General features: G+C 49.9%; 1 long non-coding RNA gene across 2 annotated transcripts; it reads right to left on the reverse strand.

Moving 5' to 3' along the window:
- Positions 1-4,006: 4,006 nt before the first annotated feature.
- On the reverse strand, positions 4,007-13,556 carry LOC135976343 (uncharacterized). Of its 2 annotated transcripts, XR_010593495.1 has the most exons (4): positions 13,501-13,556; positions 9,180-9,229; positions 7,956-7,987; positions 4,007-4,323 (listed from the first exon to the last, which is right to left on the reverse strand). It is a non-coding gene; the product is annotated as an uncharacterized LOC135976343 (long non-coding RNA). The 2 variants fall into 2 exon arrangements; XR_010593494.1 differs by lacking the exon at positions 13,501-13,556 and having other exon boundaries at positions 4,184-4,323; positions 9,180-9,292.
- Positions 13,557-14,093: the final 537 nt, after the last annotated feature.

Raw genomic sequence — 14,093 nt, forward strand, 5'->3', positions numbered from 1 at the left:
AACTGGTACATTGTCACAGGCATACGTGTGTTAGTGGATCTGTAGTTCTTATAGGGCACTAGGATTGTGTGTTGTTGACAATAAACCTGGCCGAGCATCTTCGCCACTGAACGAGTCTGTGCTCGTTCTTACAAGTAACATCAAAGTTTGATGAATCAACACACTGAGCTGTCTGCTAGTGCTGCTGATGTTGGAGCTCTGAGAACAGCAACACTAGCAGCATTACTAATGCTACAGCACCAGCAGCACTTAGCAACACAAACAATAGTTGGTAATCGTACAATCATAGACATGTCAGGCTGGAAGGGACCTCAAGATGTCATCAAATCGATCCCTCTGCGCGGAGGCAGGGTCAAGTGAACCTGGACCATCCCTGACAGGGGGTTTGTCCAATCTGTTCTTAATAACCTCCGACAATGGGGATTCCACAACCTGCCTTGGAAGTTCCAGAGCTTAAATTCCCTTATCATTAGGAAGTTTTTCCTGCTATCGAACCTAAGCCTCCCTTGCTGCAGATTTAGCCAATTACTTCTTGTACTATCTACAGTGGGCACTGAAAGCAATTGATCACTGTCCTCTTTATCTCAGCACTACACTGGTGTCATGTCTCCCCTCAGTCTTTTTTTCTCATGACTAAATATGCTCAGTGTTTTTAGCCTTTCCTCATAGGTCAGGCTTTCTAAACCTTTCATCATTTTTGTTTCTCTCCTCTGGATTCTCTCTAATTTGGCCACATCTTTCCTAAACTGTGATACCCAGAATTGCATACAGTCCTCTAGCTCACACCTCACCAGTTCCCAGAAGAACGGGACAATGACCTCCCATATCTCACATAGGACAATCCTGTTAATACTTCCCAGAACAACATTAGCCTCTTCTGTGACCACAATCAATACACCAAACAGTCCATCTCCCTAGCTCTTGGAGAGGTTTGGGGTGTAGTGGTTAGAGCAGGGGGTGCCGGAAGGCAGGACTCCTGGGTTCCATCCTTTGCTTTGGGAGGGGAATGGGGGCAAATGGGTTACAGCAGGGGGGTGGGGTGGAGGTCAGGACTCCTGACTTTAGTCCCAGCTCCTCCTGTGGCTTATGGAGAGAGAATCTCCCATCCCCCGTGGGTAGCTTGGGGGGAGTGTGGCGGTCCCTGGCCTGGCGGGCAGGGGAAGAAGAGTGGGGGGAGGAGGCGGAGCAGAGGTGTCCAGTTTTCAGAAATTGGAAAGTTGGCAACTCTAGCAGGGACAGAGACCTTGTTCCTTGCTCCTCGTCCAGCACCTGTCAGCTGAGCCCCAACTGCAGAACCCAGCGAAAGTCTGGGCCCGTTTGCACTGGGTGCTGCGCAGACACTAAAGGTTGGTCTGCGTGGGGAAATTGACCAGCAGAACTATACTGGTCCAACTAACCCACTACAGCTGTCCCGGGATAACTCCCCATGGGGACACTCTTATTCCAGTGTATGAGGGGCCTCATCCAGTTTAGCTTATGTCACTTTGGAAATGATGTAAACTAACACTGCCCAAGGCTCTCTCATTCCGGAAGAAGAGTGTCCCCACAGGGAGTTATCTCAGGAAAACTGCAGTGATTCAATTACGCTATTGTAGTTCTGCTGGTCCATTTCCCTGTGCAGATGAACCCTTAGTGAGAGACAGCCCCTGCCCAGAAGAGTTCCCAATCTAAGTGAGGATTTTCAAAAGCATCTGAAGAATTTAGAAGCACAAGGCAGTGGGCACAGAGCAGAATCAGGCACCTCTGCTCCTAAATCCCAGAGGGACTTTTAAAACTGTCCCTTTAGACAAGGCAGAATTATTATCCCCATTTCACAGATGGGGAGCTGAGTCACAGAGAGATGAAGTGACAGGCCCAAGGACTCTATGATTCCCAAATATACCAGTGTCTGCAGCATGATCCAGAGACATTGCTCAGGTGCTGACTGTACCAGCAGCAGGGCCTATTTTGCTCATTGGAAAGCTCATAACATGGCCAGATTTGTCCGGAGATCAGCTCTCAGTTAGGTTCCTAAATCATAGAATCATAGAATATCAGGGTTGGAAGGGACCTCAGGAGGTCATCTAGTCCAACCCCCTGCTCAAAGCAGGACCAAGTCCCAACTAAATCATCCCAGCCAGGGCTTTGTCAAGCCTGACCTTAAAAACCTCCAAGGAAGGAGATTCCACCACCTCCCTAAGGAACCCATTCCAGTGCTTCACCACCCTCCTAGTGAAAAAGTTTTTCCTAATATCCAACCTAAACCTCCCCCACTGCAACCTCCCACACTGCACTCCTTGTTCTGTCTTCTGGTACCACTGAGAACAGTCTAGATCCATCCTCTTTGGAACCCCCTTTCAGGTAGTTGAAAGCAGCTATCAAATCCCCCCTCATTCTTCTCTTCTGTAGACTAAACAATCCAGTTCCCTCAGCCTCTCCTCATAAGTCATATGTTCCAGCCCCCTAATCATTTTTGTTGCCCTCTGCTGGACTCTTTCCAATTTTTCCACATCCTTCTTGTCGTGTGGGGCCCAAAACTGGACACAGTACTCCAGATTGTACTCCAAATGCAGTGGCTAGATTTTTCCAAACCACCCAGGACCCAGTAGCTGTCAATCATGTCTCTCAAATGAGAGTTTTTATCAGCTGCTGGGTGCTGGCACTTACAGAAATCTGGCCATTGTAATAAGATGAGGCCCTGAAACATAAACTCTTGTATCAAAGGCCCAGTCTGAGGCCTGAAGCCTGAACCAAAGTACTTCCAGGCATTGCTAAGCAAAAGCTGGGCTGTGAGCCAGAGGCAGGCCCCACTCACAGAAGTTGGCCAGAAGAAGGCTGCCAGAAGCAGGTGCATCCACACATAAGTGCTAATAAGAGGAACTTGTGCTAAGATAGCATCAGAACACTCCACAGAGATAACAAGGAACAGGCAGGTGCATCTTAAAGGCAGGGTCAAAAGGACAGCATGATGGATAGATTTGTTTGAAACAACATGATCAAAGAGGGAGACAGCCCCCAATGAGTCAAGGGGCTGACCTCAAAACGTCAGTAGGGATGAGTAATTTGTCCTGTAACTGTATAAAAGTAGGTCCTGGAGTGCACATCTTTGTCTGGCCTAGGGGGCAGTGGAAAGTCCCGCCACTGACTGAGCTGGTCCTTTGCCAGGTGGTACAAATTCATAGTATGTCTTGTAGAGTCTACGGGAAACTATTACTGTGCTTCGTTTGACAATAAACCTGGCTTGGGTTCCTTCATACCTTACTAGAGTCTGTGGTCTTTGGGGGTTCACTCGGGGTTTGCTGTGTCAGCACACAGAGGGAACACGCTCGCAGCTGACTGTTATAATCATCGAACAAGAGCAGAGCACCACACCGGTAGCTACTGACAACAGCTGTCAGTCTAGAATGCATGCCAAATATCAGCTCAAACCCATACACCAAAGCGATGTAATTGCTTCATGAAGTGACTGCTTTCCATGGAGCCAAATACTGACCTGACGTTCTCTTGCATACTCTGGATGAGGCTAACAAACAGTTTCACTACGCCATAGCTTGTGACTAATACTTTTTGTTTGTTATTTATATTTCATCACATCCCTACAAAGCTGCATGACTTTAAACAGACCTGCAAATTCAAAGGTGACCCTGATGCTATTGTCAGTTCTCATGATTTCACAGCACATGTCATAATATTTGCTGTTTTTCATAAAGCCCAACTCCTGAAGTGCTGGGATTATGTGAGAATCTTGGGTTTTGTTGAAATGTGTACATTTCTAGCCCTCCTGGTTGTGAAGAACACCTGGAAAACCTGATCTCCAAAAGGGCAAACACCAGAAGTCAAATAAAAGCAAGCAAAATGCATAATTTAAAAAAAATCTCATGAATTCTTAAGGGCAATCTTGGGATTTTGGGGTGGCTGCCTCATGATTTTTGTACGCTTTGGGTTGGCAATGGAATCTCTAAACAGAGCTGAGAGGACTTGGGAGCTGAGCTGTTGATATAAAGAGTCAGGGGGTAGGAATACAGAGTTTGCGTATTTTTCCCAATTTTATTCGGAAGAAACTTTTTTTTCTAAAATAGAAAACAAGCAGCATTTGCCCTAAGAATATTCCAGTGTCCTACAGCACTTCGGGTCACTGTGCATTGTCTACCTGTGGCCCCAGAGAAGGTCTCCCACTTTCTCAAAGCACGGCCGCTACAGTTGCTTCTGATTTCGGGAGGATCTTTGATGTGGCTGGGCTGTGACGAGCACTGCATTTCAGCAACTGGAGCATTAACGACATCTGCCCCGCTGCAGAGTGATCGCTGCGTATGTTGGCATCTCTTCTCTCTGGGGTGGTGGATGCTTTAAGATAAAACACAGTAATGTTACTTTTCTACTAAGCCAGCTTAAAACCAGAGAAATGAAGCCAGAAAATGTCCATCTGACAGCACTGCTTTATGTACAGCACAAGCAGTTTAATGGGCATCTAGGCTGGGAAACACCATTGTCCTCACTTCCTACATTAACCTCTCTGAGCCATGAAGCTCAGATTTCCCCCTCCCCAGCCTTGGTCTGGCCCTTTTTTGTCCCCCAGTTGGAAAGAAAGAGCTTTTGGGCAGAGTGCTAGCTGGAAAGAGGCTTGGAACTGGGATCAAAGGAAGTGATGTTATGTAAATAAATGGGGTTGCATCTATGAACATACCTGTCTCTGTCACCACTTTCACCTCTCAATCTTACTATGCACAAGACCTAGATTATTGGCTAATAGCTTGGGTCAAAAGAACCAGTGGTTTGAGCATTGGCCCGCTAAACCCAAGGTTGTGAGTTCAATCCTTGAGAGGGCTGTTTAGGAAACTGGGGTAAAATCTGTCCGGGGATTGGTCTTGCTTTGAGCAGGGGGTTGGACTAGATGACCTCCTGAGGTCTCTTCCAACCTGAGATTCTATGATTCTATAATATTGAGAGGGTTAAACCAGTTTTGGAATTCACATGAGTCACAAAAATCTCTGCAAGATTGTCCTACAGTCAATTACTAAAAGCTCAAAGGGATAAGTTAGCATAGAATCATAGAAGACTAGGGTTGGAAGAGACCTCAGGACGTTATCCAGTCTAACCCCCTGCTCAAAGCAGGACCAATCCCCAGCTAAATCATCCCAGCCAGGGCTTTGTCAAGACAGGCCTTAAAAACCTCTAAAGGTGGAGATTCCACCACCTCCCTAGGTAACTCATTCCAGTGCTTCACCACCCTCCTAGTGAAATAGTGTTTCCTAATATTCAACCTAGACCTCCTCCACTGCAACTTGAGACCATTGCTCCTTGTTCTGTCATTTGCCACCACTGAGAACAGCCTAGCTCCATCCTCTTTGGAACTCCCCTTGAAGTAGCTGAAGGCTGCTATCAAATCCCCCCTCACTCTTCTTTTCTGCAGACTAGAAAACCCAGTTCCCTCATCCTGTACTCATAAGGCATGTGCCCCAGCCTCCCAATCATTTTCGTTGCCCTCCTCTGGACTCTCTCCAATTTGTTCACATCCTTTCTGGGGGGGGGGGGGGGGGGGGGGAGGGTGAAAACTGGACGCAATACTCCCAATGTGGCCTCGCCAGTGCTGAATAGAGGAGAATAATCATTTCCGTCGATCTGATGGCAATATTCCTACTAATGCAGCTCAATATACCATTAGCCGTCTTGGCAACAAGGGCACACTGCTGTAGGGAATAGATCTAGCTGGCCTCCCTTACATCACATAATACGTCGGGGAAGGCCCGGCTTACAGGCCACAGGCCTGAACTAAGCTAAGTGTAAAGGCCTCCTGTCAAGATCAGTCAAGGGTTATGATCAGAGGAGGGAGGGGGGACCGAAGAGGAGAGAGACACGTGGAAGGCCCCAGAAGAGATAACTATAGCTTGTGTGTTTTAAGGCTGGCGAAATATGATAACCGCTTGTTTGGCTTCATGAAATATAGTATTAATCACTTGTATGAAGAAAGATATTTCTAGCTAAAGGGCAGCTTCTCCTTTGGGTGGCTTGACCCCCCCCCCTCCGAAATTCCACTTTTTTGCAAGATAACCAATCATAGCTACCTTCTGGGTGCCCAGAAGGCCCCCCTTATCATACTGATAAACACCCTGCCAAGAAGCAGCCCCAAATGGATGCTAAGTCCTGACCAGAATGGGGAACCACCAAGAAGCCCCCCCCCACTCTGCACCCCATTCTCAGAAAATACCAGAGGGGGGTGCCAGGAAGGAGGGAGGGGGGTGCCAGGAATGAAGGGGGGTGCCGGGAATGAAGGGGAAAGCTTATTTTCATAAATGACGTGTAACTGGTAATATGTTTTCGGTTTGTAAGAATAAAAAGAGCCTGCGTGCTCCATTCGGGGTAATAGTTTTTGGACTGCTACCCCAATGCATTGGTATGTATTAGAATAAACGGGCCTCAGGCTTTGAGTCTCAGATGAAAATGATGCGTGGGTGGCTTTTTCCACGACACTGCTGACTCATATCCAGGTTCTTGTCCACTGTAATCCCCAGGTCCTTTTCTGCAGAACTGCCGCTTAGCCAGTTGGTCCCCAGCCTGTAGCAGTGCATGGGATTCTTCCTTCCTAAGTGCATGACTCTGCACATGTCCTTGTTGAACCTTCTCAGATTTCTATTGACCCAATCCTCCAATTTGTCTAAGTCCCGCTGGACCCTATCCCTACCCTCCAGCGTATCTACCTCTCCCCCCCAGCTCAGTGTCAGCCACAGACTTGCTGAGGGTGCAATCCATCCCATCATCCAGATCTTTAATGCATAAGAACAGCCAAAGTAATTCTAGGAAAATCTCTGGAAAGTGAATGAAATGCCCTCTCTCTGAGATCACTGGAGTTGTTTCCCCAAAACTTTCAGGACAAGATCTACATAGTGATAAGACATGGTAATCAAATTTCATACTCTCTAGAATGGCTTTGTGGAGGTGTGTGTGAAAATAAGAGCAATGACAGAATGCTAACTTCAACCTTAACTCTGAGGAGACCAGCTATGCCATCATGATAACAGCGCAAAGCTCTTCCCTTTGTGACACTGCTTTAAACACTCAATAAAATGTTACATATTAAAAATAATAATAATACTACGACAGAACTTCAGTGACCCAAACTCCTCCCATCCATCTTTAGAGGAGGAAAAATAAAAATCCCAGGTTATTGTTCATTGCCAGTATCAGCTGGAGTATGGACAAATAATTATCATAAGGAAGCAATTGGAGGACAGAAGCTCTGTGTTAGCAGCTTTCCCTGCCACTAACATTATACCCAGGGTGTGCGGACCATCACACAGCCGCTGCTAGCAGTGTGAGACCGTGCACGCCTCACTGACACCTACATCGCATGGAGACCCATAGGGGGAAATCCTGCCCCCATTGAAGTCAATGGGAAACTCCCAGGATTTCACCCATTGCCTGTCTTCCTTCCCCTTAGGGAGGCCCCTGGTGGCAAGTGGTGCTGGTGCTTCATTAATAGGATCTGTTTCCCGATTCCCACTTGGGTAACATTTCGGAGGTTTTCAAACCTGCCTGGGGGATTTGACTGTCCAATTCCCAGGAGTTTGAATGGGAATTTTAAAACCTTGAACATCTCTGCCTTGGTTTTAAAATTCCAAGTTTGACTGCAGAGGCTGGTGGGGAAAAACCTCTCTGTAGATTTTCAGGCCAAGGGGGATTCTCCCCTATCACTGTGGTGTGGAGTTCGGGAAGGATGTTTTCCTCTTGCCTGAATGCTTATCTGTGGTGGGCAGGGCCTGACTGGCCAGGCTAACAGCAGATGTGGGAGGCAGGTACCCGCTCCTGCGTGGAGATCTGGGGCAGCAGCAGCGAGACCAGGGTAACAGACAAAACCAGAAGCCTGGGAATTCTGAGTAAATCCATGTTCCAAGCCCATGGATTGCTGCCGAGCTGGAACAGGCAAACAAATCACTCTTTTCTATCACTTCACTTTGTCGTTAATAAAAGCTGCGACTCACCCTGGCGCTTCCCACCCAATTCACAGAGGCATCTGGGGAGAGAATGACAGTTACACACAGTCACTTGGGTGTAAATGCCCTTAAGGGAAGGCACCTTGCTGAGCACAAATTATAACCCCCCAGCTCCTACCTCTCCCCCAGCCAGGGCAGGGCTCCCCCATGGGCAGCACTGAGCACAATGGAGACTGAGCAGGGTCGCTAGGGGATACTGAAGCAGAAGGATTTAATTCCGCTGTTGAAGATGTTCAGTGGAAACTGTCTGTGTGGGTTTTCAACAGAGCTATTTTGTCCGAAACAGCATCAGCTTTTAGCAGAAAATTTCAACATTTTGTTCAAAAAATGAGTGCCCCAAAACTGAAATATTTTGGCCAAAAGCAAAAATAGTCAGCTTCAAATACCACCTGGGTGCCACATGGGACTTGTAGTTCAATTGCCTCATGCTGATATTCTCCTCTATAGGTTTCAGAGTAGCAGCCGTGTTAGTCTGTATCCACAAAAAGAACAGGAGTACTTGTGGCACCTTAGAGACTAACCAATTTATTAGAGCATAAGCTTTCGTGGACTACAGCCCACTTCTTCGGATGCATCCGAAGAAGTGGGCTGTAGTCCACGAAAGCTTATGCTCTAATAAATTGGTTAGTCTCTAAGGTGCCACTAGTACTCCTGTTCTCCTCTATAGGTTGAGCTGGCTGGCTGGACTTCATCTCCCATGATACACTGCAACCAGGGACTCCCATGATGTACTACATCCTTTCTCAAATTGGGGAGAAAGTGGTGTATCATGGGAGAGCCAGAGAGCCTGGCTCAAAGAGATCAGGAGCATGAGATGACTGAACTACAACTCCCATGAGGCACTGTTGCACCCAGGTCCCAGTGAAGGGGGTGGAACCCTTTTCAATGGGAGCTTTCCCCAGGATGTGTCCTTTCCATGAGGGACAGGAAGGGGGAAACACTTTGGCTCAGTCCTCTAAGGACTGGGGATTACAGGAAAAGGATGGGACGAAGGAACCTCGGGGACTCAGATGCACGAGTCCTGGGAGCCTGAGAACTTTTTCTCCTTGTTCACTTTTATCACAGGCAGTTTGTTGTTCTAACTCTTGGCCAGACAGTCAGACCTGGGATCTGTCCAACCTCCACCAATTAACACATTTACCCCCAACCCCCGCCTTTCTCCCTCATGTGAATGTGACCCCAGGAACCCCAATACTCTACAAAAGCTCTTACATTCAATATGATCTTCAGGAGTGTTGCTGGTGTCGTGCTGGGCTCGTTCCCTGTGGGGAGTAATAAAGACAGGGGGTATCAGTGCTCTCTCTGTCACATTGGTGACACTGAGTCTGTTTTCAGAGCTCCAGCTGTGAGGAGATTTCTTCCCATGGCTGGTTCTGCTGCTAGGACCTTACATCTCCATTCAGCTCACACTCAGGAGAAAGGCAGCAAATCCAACTTCTGGATAAGCAGTGAAAATGGTGGCGTCACCATTTATGCAGGGAAAGTCTAATAAAACTGAGACTTGAACATACTGTTCTACTTCTGTAAAATGGCCAAGAAACCAACTAACCAAAACCCTACTAGGTCAGCATGGAGTTAAGCTTTGGGGGGGGGAGGGAGGGAACCGAAAATCCCTGACATCTCAGGACAGAAGTTGAAGAGAACTCAGTCGTTAGAACTGGGTGACATTTTTCCACAGAAATATTTTTCATGAACAATAGTTTAACCAGAATCAAATGTTTGGCCAAAGCCATCTTATTTAATGAAATTTTTAATTCTTTTGAATTAATATTTTTGTTTTGTTTCACTTTCAATTATTTTGTCAGAAAAAAACTTTTTTTGTGAAAAATTTGAAGAAAATTATTTATTTGAAATTTTTTCATTCAAATAAAACTGGAATTTTGGCCCAGGGCTGCTCACAATGTAGAAAGATGGAATGTTCATGGTTAAAGCTCAACTCTGCACCGTGTGAAAATGCAACTTCAGACCCCACTTCTGGCCCTGTCTGCTAACCAGCTCTCACGTCCCAGGAGGGCAGGTTGGGGGTGTTTGGGAGGAGAGACTGGTTATATGTCAGGAGGAGGGAGGGAGGGAATATTAGGGGATAGGCAGCTAAGAGCCTATAGGATGGGGGCGCAGGATGCAGGCAGGGATGAGGGCTCTCAGTACCAAGGGCCTGTGTGTCGTGTCCCCTGTGTCCCCACAGTTTTATTAGCAGAGTTGCTGCACTGGGAATCCAGGCTGGGCCGGACACTGGCAGAACCTGGAAACGGCCCTTAGTCTACCCATGCGCCTTTCCCTCTCTGTGTCCAACTGGTCACCCCATGGACTCCCTGGACTCCCACCTGGCTCTCTCTGCCCCACCCTGAGGGCTGGATTCTGCCCCATCATATCCGGCTGGGCTGGGGCCATGGAGATTTGCTGGAGTCCCTCTCGGGGCAATGTGCAGCTGTTGAATCAGTTCCGAGCTCTGGGGCTGTGAGGCCAGCATGGACCAGGCAGGGTTTTAGAACAAGTGTATGGCTACCGTGGCTCTGAGAAGGGCAGCAGTTGGCCCAGCAGGTTTCAAAAGGTGACTAGGAATCAGAGGGGGAGGGGAGCAGGAGTCTGGGGGAGCCCTGAGTGGCAGGTGCTGGCTGCAGAGCAATGGGGAACAACCCTTAGACACTGTATGAGGGGTCCCTGCAGAGTCTGTGTATGTGGAGGGTGCGGGAGGGTTCCCTCAAAACCTCCTGACAGGGTGGTGGGTAGAAGGCGAGACAGCAGTACTTAGCAGCTCCCCTGGCACTGGGGGCAGCCTGGGCCCCAATGAGCTGGTCCCCCTGGGCCGTGCTGCAAAGGCAACTGGCTCAGAGTCCCTTCTGCACAGTCAGGGTTGGCTCTAACTTTTTTGCCACTCCAGGCAAAGAAGAAGAGCGCCGCCCCGCTGTACCCCCCCCCCCACGAGCGCCACCAAAATCCCCGCCCCCCCCAGCACCACGCAACCCGAAGCCCCGCCCCCCTCCAAGTGCCGCGCCGCCCGAAGTCCCCGCCCCCCCTCCGAGCACCACACCACGCCAGCCCCCGCCCCAAGACCCCGCCCCCCCGAGCACCACGCCGCCCGAAGCCCCGCCCCCCGAGCACCATGCCGCCCGAAGCCCCTGCCCTCCCTCCGAGTGCCGCCTGAAGCCCCCACCCCCCCTCCGAGCACCACACCGTCCGAAGCCCCCGCCCCCCCGAGCACCATGCCGCCCAAAGCCCCCGCCCACCCTCCGAGCCCCACGCCGCCGAATCCAAAATAAAATAAAATAAAATAAAAAATTGAGTGCCGCCCTGCCCCAAGGTGCCGCCCCAAGCACGTGCTTGGTCGGCTGGTGTCTGGAGCCGGCCCTGTGCACAGTGTGTTGTTCACATGGAGAGCGTGCTATGAATCCCCCTGTTGCCCGTCTCTCCCCAGCAGGTGGGGAAGCGCTACGGCTGCCCCATGCACAGACCTGCACCGAAATCACAGCCGCTGTGAGAGAACCCACTATGGGTGTTTCGGGGCGAGTCCGTGTGTGGACGCGCCGAGCCTGGCACTAAACCAGATGCAGCCGATGGAGCTAACATTGGGTGTTACCCAGTAGCGTAGCTGGGGGGAAGCAGGGGGAGCGGCTGCTCCCCCACTGAGCACATGGCGCCTTAGTAGAAAAAGTCCGGGATTTTCCCCCCTCCCTTTTCCCCCCCATGCAGAGTGCGGCACTGATGATTGGCCGCCTGGGCCGAGTTGAGCCACTCCCATTGGGCCTCCAGCAGCCAGACTCCCTCCTCCCTTAGCATGCCACGGGGGAAGGGTTGTGTGCTGGCAGCATGTTTAACTTTGGCTTCAGGGGCAGCCAGTGGCTGGAGCTGCATGGTGGTAAGGGGAGTACCCGGGGGCAGTCAGGAAGAGGGTTGGATGGTGGTGGTGGGATTTCTGGGGGTGTGGAGAGGGGCTGGAAGATGTATCCCGAGTGATTCAAGGGCCTCAAACATTGCTGAAAGAGCTGGGAAAGTTGCAAGCTTTCTCTGCTGGGCTTTTCATCTGGGTAATACAATGCAAACCTGCTTGAAGTACTGCACAGCTTAAGCGCTTCTAAACTTGCAGCCATGGCACAAAAGGATTTGGGAGCAGTTAACAATTCTGTGTGGTTAAGAGATTTTCAGTTCCTGGGCCCTGCTACCGAGTCCCACAGGGGAGACTGAGTGAGTAGTCCCGCTTGTGTCCTCTGCCGAGACACAATCCCTTCCCTGCTTCTTTCCCTTGTGTTTGCAAGGGTCTCATTAACTTGCTGCATCTGAACGCCCCTCCCCCAGGCCTTCCCTCCAGAGACACAGCCTTGTGGCTTCTCCTCCTTCTTCACTTTCTCCTTCTCTCTGTCTCTGTGGTTTTTCTCCTTGCCCCATCCCTTTGTCTGTACTCCCTCTCCCTCCCAACCCCATGCACTGTATTAAGCACGTCTCTGCCTCTCTTGTTGATGGGCTCTGTGCTGGGATAGCAGAGGCAGCGCTATTGTTGAGTTCTCTGCTAGGTCTGTTTGTACCAGACTCTAGCAGTAACCCTCTGCCTGCTGGCAAAGGCTTCTGGCTAAACACTAAAGCCAGGTGCTAGGGCAGAAGCAGCTGCCCATGCACCCTCAATGGCAGGAGCTGTGTGTGGTCCCTCGCCCAACCCCGCCCCACTTTGGATTACGGGGTGTGTCTCGGTGTATATTGGGGTTCCTGTCAGGAGGCGTGGGATTCCTGGGGGTATGTCTGGTGGCGGGGGTGTGGATAAGGGTTGGGGCAGTCAGGGGACAGGTAGGAGGTAGGGTCCTAGGGGAGCAGTTAGGATGGGGAGGTCTCAGGAGGGGGCAGTCAGGGGACAAGGAGCAGGAAGGCTTAGGTAGGGGGTGGGGTCCTGGGGGACAGTTAGGGACAGGGGTCCCGGGAGGGTGTAGGCAGGGGACAAGGAGCGGGGGGTGTTGGAAGTTCTGAGGGGGGCAGGAAGTGGGAGGGAGTGGATATAATTAGTAATTTGATATGTCGGGTGGCGCCTTTTTTTATGTGTTCGCTCCCCCTGATGTTAGAACCTGGCTACGCCCCTGGTGTTACCCACAGTATCTGGATGGACTGGAGACCTTTGGTTCCCAGCCAGGCCTGGCCACTCCCAGCTCTGCCCCAGTAGAACAGACCCATTTCTAGGGAACTGGATGGTTCGGTCGGTGTCGCTTTGTGGCCGACCAGCCCCATCACTGCCTGAGTGTGAAGCAGGGCCACTCTAATTCTTTCAAACATCTTGGGGTGATTTTCAAACACACTCACTCTTCTGTCAGTGAATTTGATGGGAACACGTCACTTTGGCACACCCCTTCCTTAAAGTGTCTTCTCCTAATCCCCAGATCCCATCCTAACCAGGGAGTTCATCCTTCCCTGGCCTTTTCAAAAATTCCTCCAGAACAGACTGAAACCCCCTGCATCAGGAGAGCTGAGCTACTCAGCTGCCGGCCCTTCCATGAGGCAGAGAGAAGGGACCCAGAAAGAAAACAAGATGGGAGAGGGAATTATCTCCTCCTACCTTTGATCCCTTGGTAGAGATGCAACTGGAAGCAATGAGACAATGTGATCAGAGACGAGGACACGTTTTCTCGTGGGCAGAGAGAGAGAGAGAGAGATGGAAACTGAGTGACACGGCCCAAATTCATCATCACATTGATGCAGAACCCATGGCCCAGCCCAGCACTCGCCTCAACCAGCCCCACTGACTGCCCCTGGGAGTGGTGTGGCCAAGTCTGAAAATTTTAATGGCAATCTCATGGCATTTCATGTTCTACGTAAAGTCCTAGATCTGAGAATCAGGGGCTTCAATGAGAATCTTGGCTTTCATTAAAAAAAAAAAGTATAAATTTATAACCCTCGTGTTTGGGAAGAAAAGCCTGAAAATGTGACTGAGAGACCCCACAAAGATCAAATCCCCCAGGCAAATACAAAGACCCCACACTGGTGACTTGTTGGAAATCCCATGAGTTTTAAGCCAATCTCGAGATTGTTGGGGTGACTCGAGTGCTGTGAAAGCTTGGGGCTGGGGATGCTGTGTGAGGAAAGGTTGGCAGGGCAGAGTTGTGTCCAGAGCTCTATTTTCAGAATTGTTAGATCCTGATTCAAGAAACC

Source organism: Chrysemys picta, chromosome 17 (genome assembly GCF_011386835.1).
Source record: "Chrysemys picta bellii isolate R12L10 chromosome 17, ASM1138683v2, whole genome shotgun sequence".
In the NCBI taxonomy this organism is placed as follows: domain Eukaryota; kingdom Metazoa; phylum Chordata; order Testudines; family Emydidae; genus Chrysemys; species Chrysemys picta.